The sequence below is a fragment of the Sinocyclocheilus grahami genome, unplaced genomic scaffold, assembly GCF_001515645.1.
Source record: "Sinocyclocheilus grahami isolate Dianchi unplaced genomic scaffold, SAMN03320097.WGS_v1.1 scaffold967.1, whole genome shotgun sequence".
NCBI lineage: Eukaryota > Metazoa > Chordata > Actinopteri > Cypriniformes > Cyprinidae > Sinocyclocheilus > Sinocyclocheilus grahami.
In genome coordinates this window covers 457,351-470,347 of record NW_015506146.1, presented here as the reverse complement: position 1 = coordinate 470,347, position 12,997 = coordinate 457,351, and the positions used below count along the sequence as shown (strand labels likewise).

The following is a 12,997-nucleotide window of genomic DNA, read 5'->3' as shown; positions in this document are numbered from 1 at the left end:
ACCTCCTCTCCTAGGTTCACGAAACGGTCGTCCATAAAATGCATTGCTGTTCTGTTGCACAAAGATTCCTAAATGCATCTACTTTCGGAAGGCCAAATAAAGTGCTTTTGCTTTCGCACTGAAACACACAGCGTCTCCCTGACATGGCTACTTAAACACTAACTGCTGTTCCTGAAACCACGCCTTATTTCTTTGCATGCACATTTGGGCCGCATTATGCAAATATTTCCACATAGTGAGGTAGATATGTTGGGGCGTGTTAGAACGAGCTGTTTTAGGGGGGCATGGCAGAGTCTTAACTTTGATGAAGAATATCTCTTTGGTTTTGAGACTTTAGTCTTTGCAACTTCAGGGATCTTATCTATGCACAATCAGCTTGTAACACACCAAAGAGAAAGGAAAACTTGAAATCGCATCATATGACCCCTTTTTAATTTGCTGTAAAGTTGCTTTGCAACGATTTGTATCGTGAAAAGTGCTATATAAATAAACTTGAATTTAATATGCAACTGAAATAGTGCAAAACAAGTACAGAAAGTGCATTCTGTCAACTTTTTTGGTGCATGCAATTCACAACTTACACTGTGCAACTGGGGGAAATAATTAAAATGGGATAAGTATTTTTTTTACAAGTTTTTAGCTAAGAACAAGTCTGTCAACTGTCTCTGGTTTAAGAGAAGCTCTGTGGCATGAAACTATGTTCCCACTGGCACTAAAAACCCTCTCAGATGGGAAGCTAGTAGCTGGAACACATAGGTATTTCTTATATATATATATATATCAGAATGAGCTTTATTGCCAGGTATGTTTTCACATACGAGGAATTTGTTTTCATGACAGAAGCTTCTGCATTGCAAAAATGACAGCAACAGAACAAAAACGGATAATAATAAAAAAAAAAAAATAGAACAAGTAAGTAAGGAATAACAATATATAAATTGACAATTGTATGTGCAGGTATATTACAATAGACAGTTTTGTATGTACAGGTATATTATGTGCAAATTTGAGGTGTAGACTAAGTATGTGTGTTAGATAAATAAGTGTATGAGTGTATAAATAGTGTTGTGTGTTCCACAGTTTTTGTCAAGTGTTTATGAGATGGATTGCCTGAGGGAAGCTGTTCTTGTGTCTGGCCGTTCTGGTGCTCAGTAGCGTCGACCAGATGGCAACAGTTCAAAGAGGGAGTGTGCTGGATGTGAGGAGTTCAGAATGATTTTGCTAGCCCTTTTGCTCACTCTGGATGAGTACCGTTCTTGAAGAGAAGGGAGATATATACATAGTAATTCCAAATTGCCATAGCCTATGTTTCTCTATTCAAACAACAGCGGTTGAGTAAGTGCATTTATTCAGCGATCACAATCGAAAACAATATAGTCGAGATCTCATGACAGAACACAGACTGGTTGAGTGACACTTTCATTTAGATTGCTAAACTCCAGCTTGTGTGTTGGTGTTTTCAGATCATCGATTGGGTCAGGTGACCAGATGTCATTTTAGAGCCAGGTTCAAGTTAATGCTGGCTAGAGCAGATCTCTAACTGAAAGTAATTTTGGATGAAAAGTACCTGCTAAAAAGAAAGTAAAGGCTTGTTCACATCTAGATTGTTTAGTGCAAACATTTAGCGTGATAAACATTTAAGTTTTAAGGAACAGCTGTCAATGCATCTATTCAGACCAACACGAACATTCACATGCCATCAGAACAAGTGATTTATTTATTTTTATTCAGAAGTATTCTAATATATTCCATATTTCAATTTAATATATTCCACTGGACCTCAAGTAAAACTGGCTAACCAATAAGATTTGCGCTTTTGCCCGAAACCACTGCTGTTGTATAAAACTATAAATTAGTGGTGATACAAACAGAATTTGGCAGTGACAGTGAATAGAAGAATCCAGAATCAGTCTGAATTTTCATGCCAATCATTAGTCTGTGTGAATAGGCCTTAAAGCGATAGTTCACCAAAAAATTTAAATTCTGTCATTTACTCACCCTCAAGTTGTTCTAAACATGTATGAGTTTCTTTCTTCTGCTGAACACAAAAGAACATAATATTAATAATGTAAGTAACCAAACAGTTGCTGGTAGCCGTTGCCTTCCATTGTATGAAATAAAAAAAAAATGAATAGAAGTCAATGGCTACAGTCAACTGGTTACCAGCAATCTTCAAAATATCTTCTTTTGTATTCAACAGAAGAAATAAATTGATACAGGCTGGGTGAGTAAATCAGGGCAAGTCAATTATTTTAAAAATATTTTTATTTTTGGGTGAACTATCCCTATCCCGTTTTTGCAACAGAAAAATGCAACATTTATTTCACTGGGCCCTGAAATGGGAAAATGTATTTTATTTCTCGAAAATGAAAGTGCTTTAGTAAACACTAGTAGTGTAGGTTTGAGATACATACAGTATGCCATTAAGTGATGTGCAAACTGGAATGAAGCAGAGATCAGGGAGCTCCTCACTATCTGCGCTGAGATCATTCGCTAGCTTAGAGAAACTGTGTGCGTCACATTACATGTCACATGTCTTTACGGGATCCTTATGGGATGTGTGTGAATGCATGCACAGATTCCGGAAAATCACTGGCAGTGTGAATTAACCAAAATTAAACGATCCTGGGAGAAATCACGGGACACGTTGTCCGTGTATTTTCCGGAATCTCAGTGGAAACAGCTACATTAAGCTTCTTTCACACAATGACAATATGACTAAATTCAGAGCTGGTGGTGGAGATAACTGGACTCTCTCAATCCAATTCATTCAGCCTGTTTACAAAACAACTGATAACAAGAGATGGTTAGGATCTGAAAGGGCAGGGAAACACTGGAGGAGACAATCTGTGTGTACAGGGGAGTTTATCGAGTAAATGATAGAAAGGTAACGCTCAACAAAATCCTTTCTCCCGTTCATAGAACCCCAGTGTGCTGTTAGTGTGTGACGGAGTGAGAGAGCATGCAACAGCTGTGCACGAATAATCACACTGACATCTTGCATAGCCGAACCAATACAATCTCACCACTTCTGTGATATCACACACTAAAATAATAATAAAACCATTTGTGCATTCCTAATTTCCTACAGAGGAAAAATAAGTATGACTTACCTCTTTTTCTAGTTCTATTTTTCCTTGCAATCCACTGCCTTCAACAGTCCATAACCCAGCTATTTATACCTGAGGATGAGGCTGGTAGCTAACAGACACCCACCAAGACTAAGACTAACTGTTTCTATTCAACAAGTCCTCTAGATTCTTCGAAGCTCTATGCAGTCAAGAGTGGACCAAACTCTGGCAGCGTGCGTCCCTCCCCCGATGACGACAACAGCCAGTCACGTGAGTGCATAAAAAGCAGAAGCGAGCTAGTGTTGCCCTGGCAACAGGCAGACAGTTCTATAGTGATTTCAATAGGTCATCTGTAAAAGCTGCGCTGAAAGACCCTCACAAAACCACAGTCTAATCCGCAGTCAAAATGAGAGAGTGTTTTGAAAGAAAAGCTTCAGTGTAGACAGGAAGCTGCGTTCAACGGTGAAAAGGAAACCACATGAAGTGTGCAACGATATGAGAAATGTGAATACACAATCGTCAGATTGTTGCAGTGTAATGTGCTGCATGAAGAAGCGTGGAGGTATGAAAAGCAGTGTTGTAATAGCGTTTCTAGCAGTTTCAGACAATGCTTCCCTCAATCAAAGCAGGAACAGAGACGTTCTGGTGCTGAGTCAATGGTTCCCATGAGACTTTGGACCCAGATTATAAACATTCTTTGGTAATCAGAAACACAGAGGAAGGCAGAACATAAACAGACTTCAGCTTCATGATGTCAACATTACAATCCCAATCAAATTCCCTGAGATAAATCATTTAGCTTTTGTGTGATATAATGAATTTGTATGTAGAGATGCACCGATTGACCGGCCAGTGATCGGAATCGGACGAATTTTCGCATGACCGGCCCGGAACGGTGAGCGTCAGTCTCACGTCTTGCCGATTCCGAGCCGATCCTTTTATTGCCATTTTATTTAGGCACGCTGCATTCTGATTGGATCGGCTAGCATACTGCAGGAGGTCGGGGGTGCGGAAAATCGTGCTGTAAAGCGATTTAGAAATCGCGCATGCTAAAATCGCGATTTTATGACGATTTCGATTAATCACACTGCCCTACTGTGAAGGAAAGAAAATGCATTTTTATATTAGATCTGTGTATTAAGTGACAACAGTGTAATATATAGTACCTAAACTGCTGTCTACGCTGTTAATATGACCGAAACAATAAATAAAAACAAACAAAAATGTGACATCACATTGCTCAGAGAATCAAAACGGCAGGTCTAATAAGACTGATTTGGTTTAATGGGGATTAAAAAGTAAGGAGTGGGTGGATTTTTATCATTGTAGGGTGGTTGTGTTCACACACTGCCAACACACATTTATGTCCAAACACCATCTAAAAGTGGATTTTGCATAATACGTGCCCTTTAAGGTGGATGGAGTATATATACAGCAGCATGTCTCACTGTTGACACTGCTTCTTGAACTAATAGCAAAAGTGAGTAGAATGTGGAAAGACTTTAAATGCAAAAATTGTTTACATAAAATAAATTATTAATTCCCCCAATCTGGACTAAGTTACAGATTTTCTCTCACTTAAACGACTCTCAAAATAAAGTGCTCTGTGACTGGAAAGAGGAAGAAATAGTTAACTTAAAATTAGTTGCTGTATGTAACCAAGCAGATGTCATTTCCCACTATGTTTATAAATGGTCATTTTTTCCCCCTAACCTTATTAAATGTGTCATCTTTCACATCAAATTCTTACTTTGTTTCAATTAATTCAGTTATAATAATAAGAAACTGTAGAGTTGTTACCATTCAAATGAAATTAGTATGAACAAACTCTCTCTTTCCACTGCTGAGGAAACAGAAGCTGCATCTGAAGTGGCATCAGATGCATTTACACGGACAGTTTGATGAAGCTGAGGTGCCAAATGCATTTACACTGCAAAATTTCAAATGCATAACTAATTTTAGAAGATTAATGTTTTACATATTTTTTTAAACACAAATAAATGTTGGAAAAATGCAATGATGCTTTTAAATATGACTAAACCACTAGTAGGTGGCGGCAAATGTCTGTTTTAATGAGTAAGTCATTTATTCATTCATTCAACTGATTCATTCAAACGGCTGATTCATTCAGAAACGAGGCAAGTGACTGTCCTTATGAATGGGCCACTGAATCATTGACTTGCTCGATTCGTTCAAAAACGTGGATTCATTCAGTAAGAAAACTCCGCTGTGTGTTGCTCGGAGACACACAACAGTCCTGCAGTGGCTTTGATCGGAACTATTATCGTCAGCGAAGTTGAGCAAAAACCATCAATATTTTGTCTAAAATCTAAGTCACTTAATTTTAACTTCTTGTTTACTGAAATACTATTGTATAAAATCAGTGTCACATTGCAATCGTGTTGATAATTGATATTCGGGGAAACATCATGGCCGTACAATGTTGCTTACCTAAATCATATTTTGTAAATATCTTATTTTTTTTCTACCGCAGTATTAGGACTGTGCGATATGGACAAAAAAAAACCTATCGCGATTTCTTTGATCAATTTTGCGATTTCGATTTTAATCACGATTTTGACACACAGACATGCTTTAGTCATAAATGCATTCAGTGTGAATTTGAAACATATTTCCAAAAGAAAACCAATTAGAGCTTTATCAACAATCTGTAACATGTCTCTAGAACAGACATAAGGCAAAATAATCACTGAGTAAAGGTGTAACAAAATGTCTCTAGAATAGACATATGGCAGAAAAAAGAAATCTTTAAAGCATGTCCGTGTGTGTCATAATCGTGATTAAAATCGAAATCGCAAAATTGATCAAGAAATCGCGATAGGTTTTTTTTTGTCCATATCGCACAGCCCTACTTCACAAACACAAAACAGTGCGTTTCTGCTTCCATTCAAAATAGGCATTTTCAAAATGATATAATAAATTAACTGTGGGGTATTTTGAGCTGAAACTTCACAGACACATTTTGGGGACACTAGAGACACAATAAATCCTGTAAAAAGGGGCATGAAAGGTAACCTTTAAATCCTAATGCTAGCAGAATGAAATAGATGGAAAATTACATAGATGTTTAAGTGCTTTCTTTTAACAAGTAACCGCATTTCTTTGCAAAGTTTCTATGTAGGTTTTAATATTATGACAAAAGCTAATTTGAAAGATCTTGCCAAGGGCACAAAAAACCCATGGGGCACCCTGTCTGGGTGTGTAATTTCTTTGTTCGTGGCACCAAACAAAATTGCACAAAATAACGACCAATTTTAAATAGGTTTTTTCACTCATCTTCCATTGCATGGACAATCAGATGAGTTTGGATGCTGCTCCAAATTCATGTCATTGACCCTTGAATATCACTTACCTTAACAATGTGCAATGCTGAGAGCCAGTTTTTAAATCAACCTACGTTTTTTTTACGTAAAATTCTTTCTGCACATTAAAAAGGGATAGGAGATAGTATTTAACATTGTTAAAGTGTGCTGGAGCTATCAAGTTCTCTCAAACCTGATTTAGGGGAAGATTTAAAGCATTTAAAAACAGAAATATTGCTTTTTAGATGTGAACATTGTAAAAAATTATGTGCTCTTGTCATAAAAATCCAACACTTTTTTTCAACGTAATCACTCAATTAAACACTAACATTAGGTTGTCAGCAGCTGGTTAAACCTTTTCAACATAACTTCTTACAACATAACTAAACAAGCAGCACATTTGATTTGTCTTCCAGAGAAACACAATTTTCATTGGGCTGCACTGGCCCAGCAGGCCATAGAGTGAGTCCTGGTCTCTGGATTCCTTTACAGACACTGGAAAGAGAAGCACAGGGGGCTTCTGTGTCACTCTTTCAGGGTGAACCAGCCCACTCTCCAGCCCAAGAGCGTGGAAAAACTCTGCTTTAATGCAAGGGGTCTAATTTGAATACCATCTGGTGGCTAGTTGAATAGAGGTAACCAAGCCTCTAAAATGAGGCAAGAAAGAAAGACAACAGAAAAAGGGCAAGGTCAGGAAATAAGAGCATCACGGGGGGAGAGCTTTGGCACAGACAGAGAGAGAGAGGGGGAGCATCCCCCAAAGAGTTGATGGGTAGAGAAGGGGGAGAGGACGCTTGTGAGAAACATGTTTGTTCAAGACCATACAAGGAAAAAAACAGCTTGATCTCATTGTTTGTATGTAGGTATTTGTCCGTAACGTTTACAAGCACAAAATATACATTTTTGTATGTTTTGATTGATGCTGAAACGTACAATTTGGACATATTACAATGTTTAAACTGTAAAATTGATGCGTATTTACTGCAAACATTTTTTAATCATTTCATCAATAAGAGATTTAGATTTTTAGACCCCTTAACCTACCCCCAAACCTAAACCAACCCATTTTTTTAGCAATTAAAAAGATAAACCGTAATTGACTGAAATACACTCCTAAACTCAACAATCCTGCCACATTCAAAGACAGAAAGCCTTTTTTGCCTTGGCCATCAGGGGATCAGACACATGACAGTGTGACTGCCTAAAGGACAATGACATGAAAGCCATGATTAACACCAAAATAACAGTGTAAATAAAAAGATAATTGAGACCCTTTTTTCTGGTCCACTTCAAAGCGATCTACTGGCTGATGGGTTCGTTTTTTCCTCTGTAGATGTCTCTTGCCTCAATGTATGCCAGTGTAGTCCTACCCAACTAATATAGTAAACCAGTGTTTCTCAACTGGTGGGTCGTGACCCAAAAGTGGGTCGCAAGACCATTCTGGGTGGGTCGCGGAGTGAACAGTAAAAGAAAAAAACATCAACAACAAAAAACGTAATTCTAAATGTTTTTCTGATGCGAGACTTTTATTAAAGCTGCTGACACTTCTGTCAGACACATTTTAAGTGCTGTCCCGATTCAATATCTGCGGTCAGACGAGATTTTGTCCGGCTCAGTGTAATTATTCTATCATTATTTTCATAACTTGTTTAGAAATAAAAAGTCTCTCACCTCAGAAAAACAAACTATCATGTCCTGTCAGACCTTATATGGTGCTCATAGTGCACACTCTTCAATTGCACGTGCAATGCGGCGGTGCTCGCTGTTTATCACTTCATTAAAGCGGAAAAAAAACTATGAGTATGCAACGTGTTAAATAAATGTAAAGTACCAATAAATCACATAACTGGTACTTTGTGTGCTAGCTGAGAAGGATTTGCATGAAGGTATGATATTCATTCTATTCAGGAACAGTTTCATTAACAGTTAATATTAGTATCATGTATTCAGCATGGTAACTATTCATTCATCAGTATTATTATACAATTTATGCGTATATTAAGTAAAGGGGGATGGTACCTAAGTGTGTCAACAATTTTTGTGAAATAAATTTGCTTTGTTTACATATATATCCTAAAAAAAGTGGGTCGCAGCTTGATGACCATAGGAACATGTGGGTCCAAACCATAACTATAATATGATATAAATGATTTCAGTCTGAAGGACAGAATTGACAAACAATTTCCCAAAGAACTAGGTTTTGGAAACCAACATAGAAAACAAATATACTTGGATACCAAACATATTTCTTGGTCTAATCCTCTGGAGTCACACTAAAAGTCAAAATTAAGGATTGGGGATCACATATATTTAATGTCATATATCTGACAACATCACAGACAATTAAAAGGCCAAGTAAATGGATCTATACTGTAACATGAATTAATGCTCTTCTCAGCTGATTTTTAAAGAAGAGCACCCCTTCACTGCTTGAAGGGCTTGAAGGGCATGCTGCCTCAAAACCAAACTTTATGCTAAGTATCTATCATTTTGACGATAGTGGTCCTGACAGAATTAAAAGATGAATATCTAATGGTCTAACAGTTTTTAACAAAACAAAAAAATTTTTTAAACTGAATTGAATTAATTCATACCATATAGCATCTTATTCTTTTAACTTTTTTTTACCGTCTTACTCTTCTTGCTTTGCATAAACCATGAATTAATTTTTGTGTGGCAGAACACAGGTTTTCTTACATTTACCTGTCAAGATAACCCAAGAAAGTGTGCCTAAAGTGTCATGGCAGAGCATTAGATAAAGCAACCACAAATAGACAGTAGCACTTACTGAATCAAACAGCAGAACTGGTGCATATCACACTTTTTGGACTACGAAAGACACCCAGTGAGAGTTAAGATTAATGGGATGTGGAGAAACTTATAGCCAGAAAGGAACAATTGACTTAAGAATAAAAAGAACTGGCATTTCAAGTCTTATTCAGATGATTTAGCTTCATGCTGAATTAATTTAACCTTTTTCAAATGTAACTAAGAGTTTGGGAAGCAACGCAAGAGCATGAAAACAACATCACATGCAAACATCTATTTCCTTTACTATTTCCTATGCACAAGCACATTAAGGCGGGGGGAAAATATATAAAACACAGAGATGAGCTTATTGGTCAGGGTTACTGTGCGTTCACACCGCCGCCGTCGAGAGCGTCAAAAATCGCTCTGGCCGACATGCCAACAATGCTGTAGAAAGATTCGTGGATGCGCTGACGTAGCTCGAATGCTTATCTTATATTTAAAGGGGTCTCAAAGCAAACACGCTTGTTGATCTTGTGCAGACTGACCACAAAGGAGGGTAACGTAAATTGACCTAACCTCATTAACTATTGTTGTGGACGAAGTATTCCTTTACCTCATAATGTATAAAGCACTAATACCACACTGTAAAAATACTCTGATACAAGTAAAAGTCCTGCGTTGAAAATGTTACTTAAGTATAATCAGGAAAATTGATTTAAAGGTTTAAAAGTGAACTGGGACTATTATACTATTATTTATTATATCATTAGATTATTATTCCTTTATATTAATGTTAATGCACATTAGCAACTCACCAGGAACACCAACAATCTCAGACACCTTGGTCCACAATTTTTTTTTATGTCCTTGTACGCAAACAGGGACACGTCATAGATTATTGGGAAACCCGCCACAGCAATAACCAACCTCTCCTCCATTTTGCTTGGGAACTAATGGGGTCGGAACCAAAGTTTACAGGACTGCGTTCTCTGGAATCCTCTCAAGCGGTGGACTTCTACGTTCCGATTGGTTGCCGCCGAACCGTGTCATAGCTCATTACCATAAAGTTGACCTGATTTCAACTCTCCTCGACGCGCCGCTGCTCGCTCACATTGAAAATTAATGACTTCCAGCCACTTTGACGCTCTCGACGTTGCCGGTGTGAATGCACGGTTAGAGTATCTCAGAGCATGGGAACATCTCTCCTCACCCCCTCTTGGTGTGGCCCAGTGAACTCTGGGAAACAGATGGGGCACAGGAACTAGCATTCAGCTTTTGCACAGTGCAAATGAGCTAGATACAGTGAATGTTTGAAATCCTGAATGAACTTTACCTCCTCTGATAACAGACTTATCAGTAAACATGACTGAACTTCAAAAAAAAAAAAAAAAAAAAAAAAAAAGGTTTAGGCATCTTCCAGCCCTAAAAATGTGCTTTTCATACACTGGCAATGTTACTGCAACAGACACAGAGGGTGTGATGACACCTTGAGAAGCCACTTACTGTATATAATAATTTTCATATACAAATAAATGGTGAAAAGGATATAAGCATCCAGGAAGTTAAACATGAAGGTACAAATAGGTGCAAACAAAGTAGTGCTTGGCCACCATAAAGCTTGATTATAGTGAAAATCCCACAAACAAAAATGTGTTTTATTTTGACTGGTTCACCGAATGTGCCTTCACAATCTAGGAGTAAGCAAACAGACAATGGATCTTTTAAAAACAAAATTGGGTCTATTGACTGAAAGAGGGGACTTACACTCTCTCTCACTCTTAAGGCCTTTCCACTTCCACACTGAGCACGATGCGAAAAAGCGAGGCGAATTGCAGACGAACGGTGCTTTCACACCGAACGCGAAACGATTGATCGCCTTCTGCTAATTCACACCTGCACGCTAGGTGGCGCCGACCAACAATGCATTTTTCTTCAGATATGTATCTCGTAAATGGATTTACCATCATCTGCTACTCAATATACAGCATTAAATTAAGATAAACAAGGTTCTACACCAGAAACAAACTATCTATAATGCTTACAAGAATAGGCTACATCCTAAAATATAATTAGAAGTACAATTAGCATCAAGCTACACTTGAAAATGTAATTATTAATGTATTTGCTTACCCATTTTAAACCATCATCAAGTGCTTGTAATAACTTCCAGTTGATTTTGATTAATAAGCAGACACATGCACTCTTTGTATGTTTAATAACGCTACACTGCTAATATTTGTCATAAACATCCTTTATTGTGATAAAAATACCATGAGCTGCATACAAAACGCATACAGAAAATATAATAGTCATAATCAGGTCTATTTGTTTTTATATTTCATGTGTAGAAAAAGAGTGAAAGTGCTCTGACTCGAGCACGTGGAAGAAAACATACTCGGTTTCTCTCTCCGAGGCTTGCTGAGAGAGGAGAAACAGGAGAGCGGGGCTGCCTTCAGTGAAAGGCGGTCCGCGAGTGGAGAAGAGCGAGACTCATGCTCTGAATGAGCATTCTGTCTCAGTGAGCACGCAGCTCACTGCCCTTCTGCGGCGGATCCGAGTGCAACGAGGAGAGAGAGCATGCGGGCACAGTGCCGGCATGGGATCAGTCAACCCGCTTGCTTATTCCCTGACTCCACTGTTTCCCTCTCCGAGGCTCACTGAGAGAGGAAAAACGGGCGAGCGGGGCTGCCTTCAGTGAAGGCAGTCCGCGAGTGGAGAAGGGCGAGACTCATGCTTTCAACGAGAGCATTCCGTTTCAGTGAGCGAGCAGTCTCTGCGTGGGGGCTGCCCAGACAGGTGACGGCACTCACTGCCCTTCTGCATCGTGTAAGATTCCCTGCACGAGCCACACTTGCAGCGCGACATTTGCAACAACGTCGCTAGAATTTGCTCTTTTAGGGCTTACCTGCTAATGAGAGAAAAGTGTTTATTACGTTTAAAATATGGGTATTTTTCTTACAAAAATTCATGGATTCTCTACAAGGGGCCTATATTCATCCCCCGGAGCCGTCTGCGGCACGTTTTATTATGAATGCGCGAGCTTTATTTGACGACTTGTGGACTGATGCACTGCAACACCCGCTGAGTGCCATTAAACAGCTTGAAAGATCAAAGACAATTTTTAATATAACTCTGACTGGATTCGTCTGAAAGAAGAAAGTCATATACACCTAGGATGCTTCGAGGGCAAGTAAAACAAGCTAATTTTCATTTTTGGTATCGGCAGATCATGCTAACAAAAAATCAGAAATCAGAATCGGGCAAGAAAATTGCAATCTGTGCATCTCTACTTCACACCACACCATTCTCATTCAGTCATAGCTTTACCACACATAATTTAGTTTTCCACTAGAGCAGTTTCCTTTTATTCGATGCACTGAACGAAATTTCCACACAAATGCTCTTTTCAGTAGCTGACCTAACCTTGAAAACCAAATAGTAAGGCTACGTGCAAACAGTTATTGAATTCCTGTTTCTTACACTCTTCTTAGACTGAGACGGTGCCGCTGCATGTCGTGCCAAACCTCTCACAGCAGTGTCATCAGCTTGAGATCGGCCTTTAAGAGACCGCTGATCGATCATCCCAACGTGATTATCGGCCGATAGTTATCGGTAGCCGATCAATCGGAGCACCCCTAGTTATCTCTATGTCGGAGACACGCTAGCTTTCCCAAGGCAGACGAACTTAGAGTGGTTACAATCATCCGGGTTTAAATCGCGCTCAAACTGATTTGATCTTGACGCAATATTTACACTGAAGCTATGGTAAGGGGCATGACATTTCCCGACCAGGCACAGAGTGGTGCCAATCACAGCACACACTGGCCCAGCTAACCAATCACAGCACATTTC

The 12,997-nt window shown here is 38.7% G+C and overlaps 1 protein-coding gene across 2 annotated transcripts in view; it reads right to left on the bottom strand.

The window, feature by feature from the left end:
• LOC107564857 (neurocalcin-delta A) overlaps positions 1-12,997 on the bottom strand; it is a 57,555-nt gene that overhangs the window by 20,999 nt on the left and 23,559 nt on the right. The window contains exon 1 of one of the 2 annotated variants that reach the window (XM_016250029.1): positions 3,114-3,305. The exons of the other annotated variant lie outside the window; for it this stretch is intronic. The gene's annotated coding sequence lies outside the window, so the exon portion shown is untranslated. Of the gene's footprint in view, positions 1-3,113; positions 3,306-12,997 lie in introns of those variants that run through there. 2 annotated transcript variants of the gene reach the window in all.